The sequence below is a fragment of the Adiantum capillus-veneris genome, chromosome 19 (genome assembly GCF_014529385.1).
Source record: "Adiantum capillus-veneris isolate H3 chromosome 19, ASM1452938v2, whole genome shotgun sequence".
Lineage (NCBI taxonomy): Eukaryota > Viridiplantae > Streptophyta > Polypodiopsida > Polypodiales > Pteridaceae > Adiantum > Adiantum capillus-veneris.
In genome coordinates, this window is record NC_140949.1 from 149329442 (window position 1) to 149346897 (window position 17456).

A 17456-nucleotide genomic window follows, 5' to 3' on the forward strand; every position below is an offset into this window, starting at 1 on the left:
AAGAACACACACACACACACACACACAAGCTTACCTTTACACCTAAAAGCAAATAGGATACATGTCAGGCATGCAACAAAACCCCCAATTTTGCCTGAATCCTATTGGATGGACAAAGAGGTGGACCAATGAGGATTAAGCTAGTGTAAATTCAATTTCTTATTTTAGGAATGCTTGATAAAAGAACCAATAAAAATTAATCACCCAACAACAATTTTGTGTGGGTTTATTTGAAGATATGGCGGAGTATGTCAACTCCCAAAGGCCACGCACCATATCTGCGGTCATACACCATACCATGGTGGCTTCACGAATCAATTTCCAACAAGGGGCTAAGAGAAATCCTAAGCCCACGAAAAACAAGGACTGTAACGAGCCCAAGGGGAAGGACAATGTCCAAAAGTTTCCTAATGGCAACGCCAACAACAACAAAGCTAAGGAGAAGGGAGTTTATAAAGGCAAAAATAAACTCTCTCCTGAAGAGCTAGAGCATTATTGTAAAGATAACCGTTGTTTCAAGTGCGGAGAGCAAGGGCATGCCTATTGTGCTTGCCCACACAAGAATACACGTAATGAGCCTCCTAGAGCTACCTTAGTCAAAATCCAAGAAGAGGATACTCATCACAAAGGATCTCCTCTATGCCATGCTTGGGGAAAGGTAAGAGAACATGATGTTTTTATTCTCTTTGACCCTCGTTCTACTCATAATTTCATATCCACAAAGTTGGCCACCAAGCTAGGCATCCAAGCCTATGAGATGGGAGATGTCCTACTTGCCGATGGTGCTTTCAAGGGACAATAAGCCTCAGTCACTCACTTAATTGGGAAATTGAGGCTCCATGTTCAAAGCTATGTGGACAAGGAGGATTTCTTTATCTCTCCTCTCAAGCATGAGGATGTAATCCTAGGGGCACCATTGTTTGATCGCATGGCAGCCAATGTTAAATTCCCTGAAAGGCAAATTTACTTAAGGTTCAGGGAAAAAGACATGTACATAGATGCTAAGGAGTTGAGCAACACCATACCCATTGTACATAAGCAAAGTTTCAATAAGTCAATAAAGAGCTCTATTTCCGTGTACATGATTTTTGTTAAAGATTCTCAGAATGAACCTAGTGCTTTAGCAAAAGAAACTATAAACAATCACAAGGAATTAGAGTTATCTCATTTTCTCAAGGGATTTCAAGATGTTTTTAATGACGACATCCCTTGTGAACTACCTCCTAAACGAGGCAATGATGACCATGCAGTTGAACTTCTTCCAAGAAGTTCACCGCCTAATAAACCTCCTTATAGAGTTTCTCAAGCTCAACAAGAGGAGATATGCAGCAAGTGCATGAGTTGGCTGAGAAGGGTATGGTTAGGCCTAGCTCATCTCCATTTTGTTCACCAGTGTTATTAGTGCAAAAGAAAGACGGCACATATTGTATGTGTGTCGCCTATAGAGCACTAAATAAGATCAGTATCAAAAACAGGTTTCCCGTTCCACGTGTAGAAGACCTATTTGATAAGCTACAAGGGTCGACCTACTTCACTAGGATTGACCTAAAAAGTGGCTACCATCAAATAAGGATAGTTGATCAAGACATTGTAAAGACCGCATTTCGCACTACGTTTCGTCTTTACGAGTACATTGTCATGCCTTTTGGCTTGAGCAATGCACCAATCACATTTAATCGATTGATGGAGAAGCTATTCAAACCTCACCGAACCTTTACTGAAGTATTCTTTGATGATATAATCATCTACTCTAATTCACTAGACGAGCATAAGCAACATCTCCACGTAATATTTCAGGTTTTACGAGAGAATAAATTTTATATTAATCGAAAGAAAAAAATTAGAGATTCAGTATTTAGGTCACATCATCTCTCAAGATGGCATCCAAATGGATCCATCAAAGCTAGAGGTAATAAAAGGATGGCCTAATCCAAAGAATCTACATGAACTAAGATGCTTTATAGGTATGTGTGCATATTAAGACGCCTCATAGAAAAGTTCTCACAAATCGCGGGACCATTACATGACCTAACAAAGAAAAACGTTAAATATACATGGTCTACTAAGGAGAACCATGCTTTCGAAAAGCATAACGAAAAGCTTATCTCTCAACCGGTGCTTACATTGTTGGATCACTCAAAGCCATTTGACGTCCAATGTGACGCTTGTGGTGATTGCCTTGGAGCTGTTTTGCTCCAAGAAGGGCATGCCATAGCCTATGAAAGTCGAAGGCTCGACCCTGCTGAGCAAGCTCTAGGCATATATGAAAAGGAACTCCTAGCAATTCTACATGCCTTAGACACGTTGACGCACTACTTATTGGGGACTCCTTTCATTCTGCGGATGGATCACCAAAGCCTCAAGTACTTCATGATGCAGACCAAGCTCTCCGACAAACAAATGAGGTTGGCAACTTTCCTTTCGCAATTTCATTTTCATATTGCTCACATTGCTGGCAAGCATAATCAAGTAGCCGATGCACTCTGAAGACGACCGAGAGTGAATGCGGTTTCCATAGCAACTAACAATGATCTATCTTATATGATAGATGAGTACGCTATTGATCCCGATTTTAGAGATGTGATTTTAGCCTTTGCACTAGGGAAGAAAGAAGAACCATTTACTCCACAAGATGGTTATCTTCTCTATAGCAATAGACTATGAGTTACTAACTAACTACGTGAGAAAGTAACGTATGAATCTCATGCTCCTCCTTATACGGGGCATAAAGGAATTCATCTTAACCTAAAAGGAATAGAACATATTTCTATTGGCCTACCATGAAAGCAAACATACAAAAGTATGTTTCAAAATGTGTGGTATGCCAAAAGACGAAGTTTGATAGAGGGAAGCAACCTTGATTGCTTCAACCTTTGCTAATCCCTAATTCACCATAGGAGAGCATATCCATGGATTTTATCTTTGGATTGCCTAAGTCTATCCATGAGAACACAGCAATATGGACGATAGTAGACAGGTTTAGCAAACAAGCACATTTCATACCTGTCAAAAAGACTATCAAAGCCCATCAAATGGCAACCCTCTTTAAATCACGAATCTTCAAGTACCACGGCTTGCCAATGTCCATAGTGTCGGATAGAGATCCTAGAATGACCAGTAATTTCTGGAAGGGTCTCTTTGAGAATTTAGGGACAAGGCCAAACTTCTCTTTGACCTATCACCCACAAACGGATGGCCTATGTAACGGAAGTAGATCAAAGGTCCCAATGGGAGAAGAACTTACCCTAAGTGGAGTATGCTTACAATAACACTGTACATACTTCTACGAGAAAAGCACCTTTTGAGGTGATAGAGGGAAGATCAAAAAGTCCCTTGCTACTTAAGGTACACGGGAAGATCTTCGCTGCAGATAAGTATAGCCGAGACCTACAAGAATCTTTCCAAAAGATTAACGATGTTATCATCTCACGGCAAAGGCAAAAGGCTACTGGTAATAGGCACAGAAGAGCTCAAGCCTTTAAACAAAATGATTTGGTCTTGCTTAAATTTCCCAAGCCTCGATTAAGGCACACAACGGGCAAGAATCCTACGGGACACCAAAAGTAGTATGCTTAGTTAGCAAAAAGGTACTATGGTCCCTCCCAGATTCTTAGACCAATCAATGAGATGACCTATCAACTCAAGTTGCCCAGTCATTGGCTCATACACAATGCTTTCCATGTGAGCCTACTAAAGCCTTACAAAGGAGAGCCATCCCAAGAACCAACTATTGAAGACCCACCGGAGATCGAGGACCAAGAAGACTGTGATGTAGCCCGAGTCCCATCTCTGACATGTAGACAAGGTATTAAGAGGCGGTAAGATTATCCGATGGTATCTTATTAAGTTTAAGAACTATTCTTTTGAAGATGCTAGATGGATTCAAAGCATACAATTAAAGAATAACCTAAACCTTACCAATGCTTACAATGCTTCCCTAGAGTAAGCAAACGTAAAAATGTTTAAATGAACACAGTTTTTGTCTTATAATACTCTATTTTTCTTTGTAGTGCACACATGTTAATGAATATGCATACTTAGGATCATGTTGGCGGAGACGACGTCTCCCGAACACCAAGTAGAGCTTCTCACTCTACTATAAAAGATTGATACGGACTAATGTACAGACATGCTTGCGACAGCTAACGCTCTCAAGCACCAAATGGAAAAGTCATCCATTCTGGGACGATGTCGTAGGGTAAAATAGGGGTCCTCTACCCGCTAGCAAACGTACTAATGATCAGTCTTTATCGTCTCTACCTCATAGTCGAGAACGACTATGATTTCAAGAGAGAGGTAATGTCATATTAACTAATATCTAATTCTCCTAAATGATTTTCTCATGTTAAACTAATCATTTAATATGGGGAGATAGCAGGGGGAGCAAAGGCTAGATATTGAAAAGGTTGTCAGACTGGTCTCAACAGGGTATCCAAAGGAGGAAAAATAGGGATCCAAATGGGGATGGTTTGCTAAAGAGAAAACTGCATCAATGTAGTTTAAAAAGACCTTTGGATTCAACTCCGTTAAGACTTCCATAGAGTAAAGTTCCAATTTTTTTGTCTGAAGGTCCTAGGCCATGGGAACCATCCCTAGTTACTAAAGTGCTAACTTGTAAATTCAACAAAGAACTCCAGTGAGAAGACAAGAGAGAGGGTGAGCTGGGATGAGACAGAACACACACACACACACACACACAAGCTTACCTTTACACCTAAAAGCAAATAGAATACATATCAGGCATGCAATAAAACCCCGAATTTTGCCTGAATCTATTGAATGGACAAAGAGGTGGACCAATGAGAATTAAGCTAGTGTAAATTCAATTTCTTATTTTGGAAATGCTTGATAAAAGAACCAATGAAAATTAATCACCCTAAAAGAATATTGAACAGTCCAAAGGTCCAATGAGAAATAAGCAGCCCATAAATTTGCTTAATTCCTATTGGCCAGAAGACTAAAAGGTCCAATAAGAATTTAGATAATTAAATTAATTATCTAAGCTTTTACAAAAGGGAAAAGGGGTGGACACTTGTCACAAAGCTCTTCACTTGGCATCTCAAATGCTATTGGCTAAGCTTTTCCAGGGCCAATAGGATGCCAGCATGAGTAAATAGCAAGAGGGGTCGACCAAGAGAGAGAGGGGGCTGATTTTTGCAAGGCATTATCACACATACACTCACAGAATCTCATGTGTGAAGTAAAGAAGACTATCTCCTTCTCAAGCTTTAATGAAAAGCTCATCATCTACTCCAAGCTTGTGAGAAGGGAGGCCTACACCAACAACTCTTGGTTTTGTGATGCAAATCCAACCAAGAGCCAAGCTCCAATGCATGCTCATCTACTCTACCATGCTAATTACTAAACTATGCTAAGCTTTTATGAGTGATTATGTGAGGAGACATACTTCTTTCTCGTAAGAATACTCCTTCCTTTAGATGGGTCTGAGACCATGAGGGAATTGATGTTGTGTTTTCAAGTATAAGCTTGGTGCTTGAAGCTTCCATCTTCATTGCACCAGCAAGTTATTGAAGGAACCCAAAGTATTGTATTGTAAAATGTCTTTCTTGGTGAGGGGAAACCTATAATACGAAGCCTTTTGGAGGGGGGACCGGCTCTATGTAAATCCAGTCCTCAACTGTTGTCAATAGCTTAATTTCTCTCTTTCTGAAGTATTGTTCATGCCTATCTAACTAAGTGTTATGCTTTTGTTGCTCTCTCCATCCAAGCACTCTTGCTATGCTCATTAGGAATCTAGTCTTAATGAAATGCTTACTATGTCTATGTTATTTTCCGCTACACACAAGTTACTAGGCCATTAAATGTTACACAATTATTGTGTTCCTTGATAAAATTCATTGGTGCAACGAAGATGGAAGCTTCATGCACCAAATTATGCTTGAAAAACACACCTAGTGTCCCTAGGCTCAATCCCAAGACCTCACACACCTTCAAAAATGGTGAGAGCTAGCAGGGAATGAGGAAAGATTGAGAGGAAGGTGTATCTTACGAGAAAGAAGAATTCTCCTCACATAATCACTCTAATAGCATAGCTTAGCTTAGTAATTAGCATGGAAGAGGAGATGACCATGCCATTGAAGCTTGGCTCTTGGTTGGATTTGCATTCTATAGCCAAGAGTTGGTGTAGGCCTCTACTTCTCAATGCTTGGAGAAGGAGAGGGAGTTCTTCTTGCACACGTGAGATGTATGTGTGTGTGTGTGGCACTATGTTAAGAGCAAAATGCAGCCCTCCCTCTCATCTTGGTCGACCCCTCTTGCTATTTGTTCGTGCTGGCCTCCCATTGGCTCCAGTAAAGCTTAGCCAATCACAAATTAGAAGCATAATGGATAGACTTGTGACATGTGTCCGCCTTTCTCCTTTTGTGAGAGCTTTAGGTAATTAAATAATTCATTAAACTCTCATTGGACCTCTTAGTCTTCTGGCCAATAGGAATCAGGCAAGCCATTGGGTTGTTGGATGCTCATTGACCCCCTTGGTAGATTGTCCAATAGTCTTCTAGGGAGCTTAATTTCTATTGGTTCTTTTATCAAGCATTTTGAAATTGATTAGAATAATTTTACTCTAGCATAATTCTCATTGGTCCACCTCTATGGCCATCCAATAGGATTTGCGGGGAGCTTGGGGGCAACTGGCCTAGGGGCCTGACATGTGTCCAATATTCCCTTTGTGTAAAAGGGGAGCCTTGGAGTGTGTGTGTGTGGGTCCCTCCTTCCTAAGGATGTGGGAAGACTTTTTAGTCTTCCCATGACCATCCAATATTTCCCCTATTTTGGCCTTTGGACAATACAATTAAAATTAGGAACTTTAGCCTATGGAAGTCTTAATGGGGTTGAACCTTAAGTCTCTTAGGCCCCATTTAAGCACATTGCTCTTTTGCAGACTGTCCTCCTTTGGATCCCTATTTTCCCTTCTTTGGATCCCTGACAGAGACCGGTCTGGCAGCCTTACCAATATTCTAGCTTTTACTCCCTGGGTACTACTTCATATTAAATGATCAGTTCAACATGAGAAAATCATTTGAGAGAATTAGATATTAGTTTTTATGACAAAATATGTGCATCTTAACTTCTCCAAGGCTTAAAACTCTCTTTACACCCTTATTCTTTCTCGAACTTTGGTCATCATGTATCTCCCCAGTTGGTAAAATAACATTGTAAATGGTTTTTATAGTGACTACTAACTACTAACACTGTCGTAAAAATGCACCCTCTATTGTCTATTAGAGTAGGCATCCCCAAGTTATTCACTCAATCCCCTCACCTTTCACCCTCAATAATTCTCTCTCCTCGAGCCCATAATCAAGTGACTTAAGGGATAAGAGAGATCCACTCTCATTTGAAAATAAAAAATATTCTTGATTAGGTTTATTCCTAATTAGGGATTCCTAAAACTTATAAATAAACCCCTTCTCTCTCTTCTAAAGGCAACCACTGCACACATCACACAACTCTCCACCCCTAGTTGTGAAGGACATTGTGAGCATTGCAAGCTCTCTATCACCTCACTACTAGTACTATGTGCATAAAGAGGCTTGAATGTGAGTTATGCCATTGAGAAGAGTTGATCGATGCCATATTCTCAATCACATTTGTAGCTTGCTCTTGTTCATAAATAAGATTGATAGTTTGGGTGCAATTGTCTACCACGGCTACAACCCTTCTCTCCAAAATCGACTTGGCAAGTTGGCTCGTAGGCTAGGTTGTGGTATCATTTCTTGCTTGGTGTGTTGAGGGATTGTTGATTTGTCGCTTAAGCATCCACTATAAGAGGGTGGTACGGTGAGAGGGCTCCCGCAACCCTAAGACAATGTGTATGGTGGCAGCAAGATCAAACTTCGTGTTCTCTCTCTAATTCTCTCAAGCTTTGTAAGCATCAAGTTTTTAAGGCTAGGATCCAGTGGTTTAAGTTGATTTATGCTCTCTGATCACTCGCTAATCCTTAAGGTTGTGAATGTTTGTGTTGGTGTGTATGGCTATTGTGCATTACTCTCTCTGTGTGTGCTTGGTTACACGAAGATATCGATTGCGTCCTAGTTCGCATCTATAACTAGGTGATGCCCCTTCACTTCTTTGGCTGTGAATTTTTTCTTCTTTCTTGCTTGTAGTTGCCCCAGCTCCAATTGAGCAACACGGGAGCCTTGAGGAGCGTTTAGAGGTCGCTTCTCTTGTTGCCCTCCCCAGACCACCTCAGTAGATACAGCGAGTACTAGCAAAGGCCACGACATGTCCCCTATGTCACATGGAGCCTGAGACAGAGTTACACTACACATGCCACTGCCCAGTTTACTATGAAATATGAGGCCGCTTTCACTTCTTGTTCAAAGAGGGCTTTGGACCACTCTCAAGAGTCATGGGATATGAGGACCGGAGAAGTCAGGGACTTTTTTTGCTCGAGCTGCACAAACACAGAAAGAGAGCCTGATGAGAAGAGAGGCTAGCCAGTTTATAAGACGAATCACAGACATCTTTAGAGGGGACGCTAGGCAGCCGGAGGAGCACCTACCATAGCAGAGCTCACATTCTCCTCACACCAGAGGCACGCTGATCGATCGAGCGACTGAGCTAGCGAGATCCAGACGCCCACGACTACGGAGGACTACACAGCATTGACGGAGGCTGCATTAGAGGATTCGGATCACTTTGGCTCGACACCCACGACGCCAAGTCAAACTCCTGACCATGGAGGAGATTGATGAGATCTGCCTGCGACCGATGATAGATCTCCTATGATTTAGATCTATTGAGGATCGTACACCCTGCTCATCTTCTACAAGCCTTTGTATCAGCTCTTATCCATTATATCCCCACACACACACCAACATTGTGTTGTATTAGCCCTCAGGCACTACTTTCACTCCCCTACTCACATCCTACACAGTTCTAGCTAGCTGCTTAGTTCACATCTAGCAGTTTAAGATTTCATAGTAGCCCTTTTATTCTTGGTAATCAGACATTGTATCAGATTTATCACGTTCTAACTTTTTCGTCTCATAGGTCATTTTGGCCTTTTGAAGACGTTAATATAACATTTCATTTCATTTTTCAACTAGATATGGGACAGCCAGAGGAGCAGCCATCATTGCAGAGCTCGGCCCACACTCATTCGGCCACTACCGGCACTCTCATCGACTCATCACTAGAGCTACGGAGATCCAGACGGCCACGATTGAGGAGAGGAGATGAGGATGGATTCTAGTAGTAGTATCTAGTTCTTTTGTACCCAGACATGGTATTAGATTCACCATTTTGTAACAGATTGGCCTCATAGGTCATTTTGGCCTTTTGAAGACGTTAATATAACATTTCATTTCATTTCATCTCTCTCTCTCTCTCTCTCTCTCTCTCTCTCTCTCTCTCTCTCTCTCTCTCTCTCTCTCTCTCTCTCTCTCTCTGTGTGTATGTGTGTGTGTGTGTGTGCGTGTGTGTGTGTGTGTGTGTGTGTGTGTGTGTGTGTGTGTGTGTGTGTGTGTGTGTGTGTGTGCACATCTTTACCTCTGTCTCTCATTCCCATATATGAAAGAAATAGCCAAAGGCTATATTGGATCAACTCAATCTGCAGCCGAACGTACCGACGAAGGTATAGCAAGCAGTGTCTACAAATCCTAGGGTGTAGCATCCAGTGAGCTCTTCCGAGGTGGTACAGTCACAACAATGGTCTTGTTAAGTGACAGCAAGAGAGGGCAAAGCCTCTTGTGTACAAGGAATTTAATTTTTCTACTCGCTTTGCTTCTACTATAGATTTTCCACTCCCCATGTGGTTGCCAAAAACTTTTTAATGTAGGAACGTGGAGATCCTTAGCAGAGCCTCCAAGGATGCACCTCTATAGATTGATACATCCTATATGCAGTATTTAGAGAGACAAGACCCTATATTCCTTGGCTTAGAGTGGTCACCAATCATACAGTTTCAGACGTTAGATGATCTCCTTGGACAGGGTTATTGGTTTTGGATGCTCTAATGGAGCAGACTTGATGGGGGCACATAGCTTTATAGACTATGAATTCCCTCGGTATGATTAAACGTTGACCGGATGAACAAGAGTCCGGAACTGTAACTTCCATCCGTAGATGGACAATGAAAAATCAAAGAGTATCCTCTCCTTCAAGAAGGGGAGATATCCCCCTCTTGTCATCCATAGTCCACAATTTGATACAAAAGTGCAACCAAATCATTAACCTGCTACCTATTGGATAGACAGCTCCGTCGAGCATTCCAAGAAAGACGTGCATTTGCAAAAGCCATAGCAAATCTGCCGATTCATCTCCTCGAAGAAAAAACAGCCATAGAAACCTGCTCCAGAAGTGTTGAAGAACATCCTACTGCTATCCAAACACTTCTCTCTGAAGAAGAAGCTGGAAATGAATAGCTCCCCCTCTGGATCCAACAACCGCATGCTTGCTCCCCTTGCGGGAAGGCACGACAACATGACTCCATCTGGGAAAACCAAAGCAATCCAGCATTGCTACACATCCTGAGACCTCCATCGGGTTCCCCTCGATGAAGACAGGTCAGGGTAAACAAAGGTTAAGATATGGAAGTCATAGACGAGTATCCAAGGCCTCCACATTCCCAAATCTGCCCCAAACTCAAAAAAAACCAGGAAAAAACAGCAAGCTTCTTCTCTCTCAATCAAGTCCAAAACGGCACCGAATCAGCCAAATCCGAGCATCCAAACTAAACATGGCTAAACACAACCCGAACATGAGAAAACAACCTCACACCAGCACAGCACCTGTCCCCGGGAGAAATTGGGACCGATTGGACGAATCGAGAGACATGCCTGAACTCTTAACAGATTCATCATAGAGATGTTTCAGGCATGTTTCAGGCTTAATGTAGGAGATATGCAATCCCTTGGAGCCTATGAGGTTGAACGATGATTACTTATGCCTAGTATCATAGTAGTACCAGTGTGACATGAAAGGTTTCGTGGTTTCAACCGTTTCGGGGTTTAATACACATACATTTTAGTGCTTGATGTGACACAGTACATGTCGCTATGGAAACTATATACAATTCGTTGCGCGCGCGCGCACGAGAGAGAGAGAGAGAGAGAGAGAGAGAGAGAGAGAGAGAGAGAGAGAAATGAAATGAAATGAAATGTTATATTAACGTCTTCAAAAGGCCAGAATGACCTATGAGACCAAACTGATACAAAAGTGGTGAATCTGTTACATTGTCTAGGTACCTTAGTACTGAAGTACTAAGTGTGAAAAGTGTGAAATTTAAATGTGAGACTAAATACAAAGTATTAAATAAACTTCTTAGGATCATTCTGGGTGTCTAGCTAGAATGCTTCTAATCCTTTGTTGTAGTCTCCTCCGGTGAAGTGTGCTTCTGCATCTTGGTCGTGGTCGTCTCGATTTCCTAAGCTCAAGTGTTCTGTCAATTAGGGTGCCTTTGGTATGAATGTGGGTACTCCTTTGTGTTGGCTGCTGGCCTCTTGCTTCCCCTTCCACTCCTGCTTCTCTCGATCCGAAGAAGTCTGTGATCTGCCTCTGAGGCTGTAGTGCTCTTTGTCTTCTCATTAGATTATCCCCGTGCCGATGTAGTTCCAGTAGGTACAAGCCTAAGCATCTTTGATCTTGGTATTGCATGATTCTATCTAGAGGTCCAAAGCCTTCTTTAAAGAGGCAGTGAAAACACCCACGTATCTCGTAGTATACTGTGCAGTGGCATATATAGTGTAATTCTGTCTCCGGCTCCATTCCGCATAACTTGCAAATTCTGCTCTCAGGTGGGATTCCCCTAAATCTGCCAAATTCAATTTCCAACTGGTGTGAGGATGTACGAATCTGACCAATAGCACATCTCACCCCATGAGACAGGTGGGTATCCATGTAACTTGAGCGAATCACAAATCCATCTTCAGATAGTTGTAGGAAGTTTTCTTTGTAGTCGGCCATCTTCGTGCCCAATTCTTGTGTAGGGTCTACCCATGTCCTCTTAGTATCCAGCTGTATAAGAACCTGTCGGATGATTTTATTAATCTCCTTTCGTGTAATTGCCAGTGATGGAGCCTCAAGAGAGTATTGGAAGGGGGGCAATCTTTCCATATTGAACCCGTGTCTCTGAAACCACGAGGACAGTTGCGCATACTGTAGAGAGAGAGAGAGAGAGAGAGAGAGAGAGAGAGAGAGAGAGCGCACACATACAAATTCAAAATTTGGGCTCGGGTTTCTTTGGGTCCTCGATTTTCCTATTTGTTGCAATTTGGGCCCTTTTTTATACGTGAAAAAAATGTAAGGCCTCACACATGCGTTTCAAAGTTCAATAGTCATCAAAACCTTTTTAATTTTTTCTTTGAAAGTGCTCAGCGTTTCGTGCCGGTTCGTCGAAACGTTTCGCTTGTTTCGAAGTTTTGGGTTCAAAGAGACGAAACACGTTTTTATGTCACTATGTTAATCATACTTAAGGGATTCATAGAGGCTTCACGCACCCGATGGACTTCATGACATTCTTCACAAATTGTATCATGTTTTTGTATCCTCTCGATGTATAAGTATTTCTTGGAAATTTCTTTTAAAACATAAAGATTAAGATGATCAAACTTTTCATGCCATATATTTCTCGTGCTTACTCCTCTTAATGAGTAAGCTGTTGATACTAGTGTGAGTAGCCTTCCCAACAACATCCCCATTAGAATCAATATCTTTGCATCCCCTTTGTCAAAGACAACTTTCATGTCACAATAGATTATTTCCACAAGAGAATGTTTGCTGCTATGATGCTATCAAAGGAGATGACCCCCCTTCTCTACAAGGGTGGGTGGGGACTCGGGAGTCATCCCCCGACCCCACACAAAGAGGAGCTATGCCCCCCTTTGCACATTCCTTTGAGAAGGCTGGTGTGAAAACGCATACAAAACAACTCATGTTTGTGATGAATGAGTCACACATGCATGTAGCCAAGTTGGAATTTTCCAGATTCGTTTCTAGCCATCTGACCACGCTTGGCTATGTACCTAACTTCTCCAGATATGTCCCTAGCTATCTGACCACGCTCGGCTACCATCTGATGTATAGAAAGAGAAGTACCAAGCAGCCATGATGCTATCTGACCAGGCTTGGCTATGTACCTATCTTCTCCAGATATGTCCATAGCTATCTGACCACGCTCGGATACCATCTGATGTATATAAAGAGAAGTACCAAGGAGCCATATAAAGCAAGGATGATAGGATCAAGACATGCTCGTTGCTGCTGCACCCCTCCCTCGCCATCGTTCCCTCAGCCTGTGCGCTGGCTATGTGCCGTGCGCTACACGTCCCCCTACCCTACGTGCTCTAGTCTTCAGCCCGTCCCTCTGCCCCTGCACAGCCTCCCCTGCCCTGCCCGCCTCACACCCCCCCCTCCATTGCCACCCCATGCTCTGCTCGCTCCATCCCCACCTTCCTGCCGCCTTGCCCCCCGCCCTGCCTCTACCGCCCCCAACACTCCCCCCCCCCCCCCCCCCCCCCCCCCCCCCCCCGGCCCTTTTTTCCCATCCCTCTCTTGGCTTCGCTTCTCCTCTCCTCGTTGGGCATCTCGGGCTTGTTTGTCGCCCGACGCTTCAGTAGTTCGTCCCCTTTCACCTTCCCTTGCAGTAGCAGACACAGATGAAGGCTTGTGCTTTGCCACAGAGGGACTCAGATGAAGTCCCCTCGCCCGACCCCACTGAGCCCACCATCCAATTTGCTTTGTCGCCATAAGAGCAAGCGAGCCTTGCAGCAGAGGTGAAGCACGTTCACGCCACCTTTGTTATCTAGTTGTCCCAGCGGAGGCAAGGTGCGTGACCTCCTTGAGGCCCGTACCCTTGCAAAGGTGGGAAAGATCATCGACACACAGCTTCTCGGGCGGGGATACTACCAGATAGAGTTCAAGACTCCCAAGATGGCTACCAAGGTCTTCTCAATGAGCCCACTGACTTTCGACAGTGGCGCCATGTGTTCAACCCAGCTTCAGATGTTCTTGCCAAGGAAAAAAACCTTCCCATTCTGGTGTGCTTCCTGTTAGAGTTATGGCATCTCAAGTGAACTGCCCAATGTGATCCCATTATCTATTTTGGCTTTAAGGTATTTAATTTACATGTTTATCAAAGTCTAGGTAGGGAAATTTCCTCAGGTGGGTATATATGTGACCCATTACCCCCATTGTGTTGTATCAGTTATTCATTGCCAAGGCTGATTGATTCAAGAGACTCTCTCTCTCTCTCTCTCTCTCTCTCTCTCTCTCTCTCTCTCTCTCTTTGTCATACTCTGACTTTGTATCGGATCCACCACATTGTAACTTTCTCCTCTCATAGGTCACTTTGGCCTTTTGAAGACGTTAATATAACATTTCATTTCAGCCTTTTGAAGACGTTAATATAACATTTCATTTCATTTCATCTCTCTCTCTCTCTCTCTCTCTCTCTCTCTCTCTCTCTCTCTCTCTCTCTCTCTCTCTCTCTCTCGTGCTTTCTCCCCGTGGTCTCTACGCTTCCGCATCGTCGACTTTGACATGGTCTCAGAGCCTTTATGGAGCAAGTCGCTTCGTTGACAGAAGGCGTGGAGCACGTCGTCGTGAAGCAGAGAAATCGGAGTAGAAACTCAAGTGGAGCCGACAGCGCTATTTCCCTCCCTTTTTTGCGACGGTGTTCTAAAACGCTAGTGGCTTGGGCGTCCATGCAGTCACCACCCTTCCCCCATGTGTAATTGCCCTAGAGTTGTCGGTTGCATTTTAAAACGTCCTTGTTGGCATTGCCACTGACGACATTTGCACTACCAAACCTTGTTGCATTTTGAGACATCCACAACAGAGGTCATTGATCGGCACTGCACTTGCCACGGCTCTTCCCCTGCCAGCGAGCATTCTAAAACGCTTGATGCGAGTCTTGGCTACCTTGCCCCTTGCGACAGCGTTTTGAAACGCCGATTGGGGCGCTTGGCAAAAGGGGCCCTTGTCACAGTGGATGCCTTCAACGGGCTTGAAAAGCCATAGCCCTTAAGGGGTTTGGAGGAGACCAAGGTTCCCACGGTCCTTAGCACAAGTATTGGAGCATCTTTGGAGAGCAAAGGAGAATATTTTGGCACAGTTTGAGAACGAGCATTGGAGGCCTTTGAAGTGCAGCTTGCTAGGGGCCTCCTTGCTCGAGTACCAACGACCAAGACCAATCATCGGCTATGGATAGCAGATCAACCAGTTTCCCATTAGCGGCCTATGCACAGGCGAAGTTCTCAAGAAAACCATCGATTTGTTTGGCTCAAGATTGTGAAGCCAAAAGTAAATGGACAAGTTTGCTAGAGGACAGAGGCAAAGGCAAGCTTGACAAGGACGGGAATACCAGTGCTCAATTAGCTGCCTCGGTACCCATGGGGTCTGACTTGTTATAAATGTGACACGACGCTTTGTTTGGCTTGGGAGTTTGAAGCCAAAGACAAAAGCAGGAACTCACAGGAAGACAAAGTCAAAGGCAAGCTGGACAGAGATAAGGATGATAAAGATTTGACAGAGGAGATCAGCATGGCACACGTGGTGGCAACCATAGTGGCCATGGCACCAGATTTCTAGTCAGTGGGCACTTGCCCCCACTAGCTTCAGCCAGAGAGAGGCTTGTGAGTGACAGAGAGGGGCAAGCAGTGCTCCTTATAATTAATTTGGACCCTTGTGTTGGAGTTCAAGTTACCAGGGTTTGAACCCGTATGTCAGCGTTCAAAGCACATACATCTGGCAGGGAACCAATCAGACGTATCTAAAACACTATGGATGAGTGCACCAATCCATTGTTGTTGGTCAGATTTTGGACAAGATGTGTTCCAAAGTTTATTATCTCAGAGAATTTTGGACGTGATGTGTTGACAGCTCACGAATTGGGATTCTTCGACGTACTGTGGTCTACATTTTAATTTTCTACAAGGCAACCAATGCTCAAGCTGGCATTCTTCTAAGGTACAAAGTTAAAAGTAGTAAAACCAAGGTGTATCCAATAGTCCAAGCCCTTCTGCTGGGGTGTCCATGGTAGCTTCTTCATCGCCTTGGTCTCATCATTTATGTCCACTATGAGTTGCAAAAAGGGTGTTGAGAGTTATGGCATCTAAAGTGAACTTCCCACTGTGATCCCATTATTTATTTTAGCTTTTAGGTATTTATTTTACTTATTTTTCAAAGTTTGGGTAGGGCAATTTACTGAGGTGGGTATACATGTGACCCGTTGCCCCCATTGTACTATATCAATTATTCATTGCAAAGGTTGATTGGTTAAGGAGTCTCTCTCTCTCTCTCTCTCTCTCTCTCTCTCTCTCCCATTGGTCTTTACACTTCCGCATCGTCGACTTTGACACTTCCTTGGCCTGAGCAAAGAGTACCTCCCCTTTCTTCCCAGGATTGGTTCCAAGCTTGGGACAATCTTGGAGACTCCACGCATGGCAGCTTCAATCGTTGCCAAGGTTGAAGGTATACCTACAGTACGGGTTCTAGTTCGTGACACCCACACTCTTCCGAAGGTAGTCCTACCTATGATGAGTGGCCGTTGGCTCCTCCAGAATGTGGAGTATTCGCGACATCGGAACCGCTGCTTCATTTGCAGACACAAGGGCCATCTGACGAAGGTCTGTCCCCGCAGGAGATCTCAACCTGCGCCGCACGCTTAGCCTCCCAAGGCTACTCAGTCACAGCAGATAGGTACCCAGTGCACACAGGCTCGTACCTCTTCAGAGTCTCGTGACCAAAGAGCTGATGGGTGGTAGCAGGTTCACAGCCGCCACCGAAAGGGACGGGCTCGCCACATTGCCACCCTTGGTGGCCGACCTACGGTAGTTCAGCAGCAATGGGTTCCTACACCAGAATACCCCTGAGGAGCCCCAGTCCACCTCACCCTCGCCACCGCCCGCCCTTTGCCCTCCGCCTCCACCCCTCCGCATATCGACTCCTCTTCTCCACCCCCACCCCCCTAATTCCCCACGCTAAGGCCTCAGCTTCTTCTCCCGACCCTCCTCGCACTGCCTCTCGAGCACAAAGGACTCGACTCTCTTCCACATCTCGGCGTTCTCTTGGCATTCCTTTCACTACTAGCCGCTTGTCCTGGGAGGGATAGCTATACCTAAGGACACCACTGCTGGTGAAGACCTCTCCTTTTGCATTGATCCCTTTCAGGCTGACCAATTTTGACATTCGTCGACGTTGGGACTTCTTCGACTATCGCTTTACATGATTTCTCGGCGACCATCTCCCGACCTTGAGGCAGCCGGTTTCAGAGTACACGTTCTCTTTCTGGCCGTCCGAGGCAGAGGCTTTAGACACAGCGGTTGGCTTCTCCTTTCTGCTATGTGGCAGAGATCACACGGAGTGGACTCTGCATAGTCCTAGATTGGCTCCAGGTCCACACTCTAGAGTTTTCGCACCGCACAAGGGACCTAGGAGTGACTGACTTGATTCAAACACTCTCGCCGTTGGCCAAGTTCAGTGTGACACCACCC

At 44.2% G+C, this 17456-nt stretch overlaps 1 protein-coding gene across 3 annotated transcripts in view; it reads right to left on the reverse strand.

Annotated features, from left to right (window-relative positions):
• Positions 1-17456, reverse strand: part of HCAR (coenzyme F420 hydrogenase family / dehydrogenase, beta subunit family) — a 206365-nt gene that overhangs the window by 116603 nt on the left and 72306 nt on the right. The gene's annotated exons all lie outside the window — the stretch shown is intronic.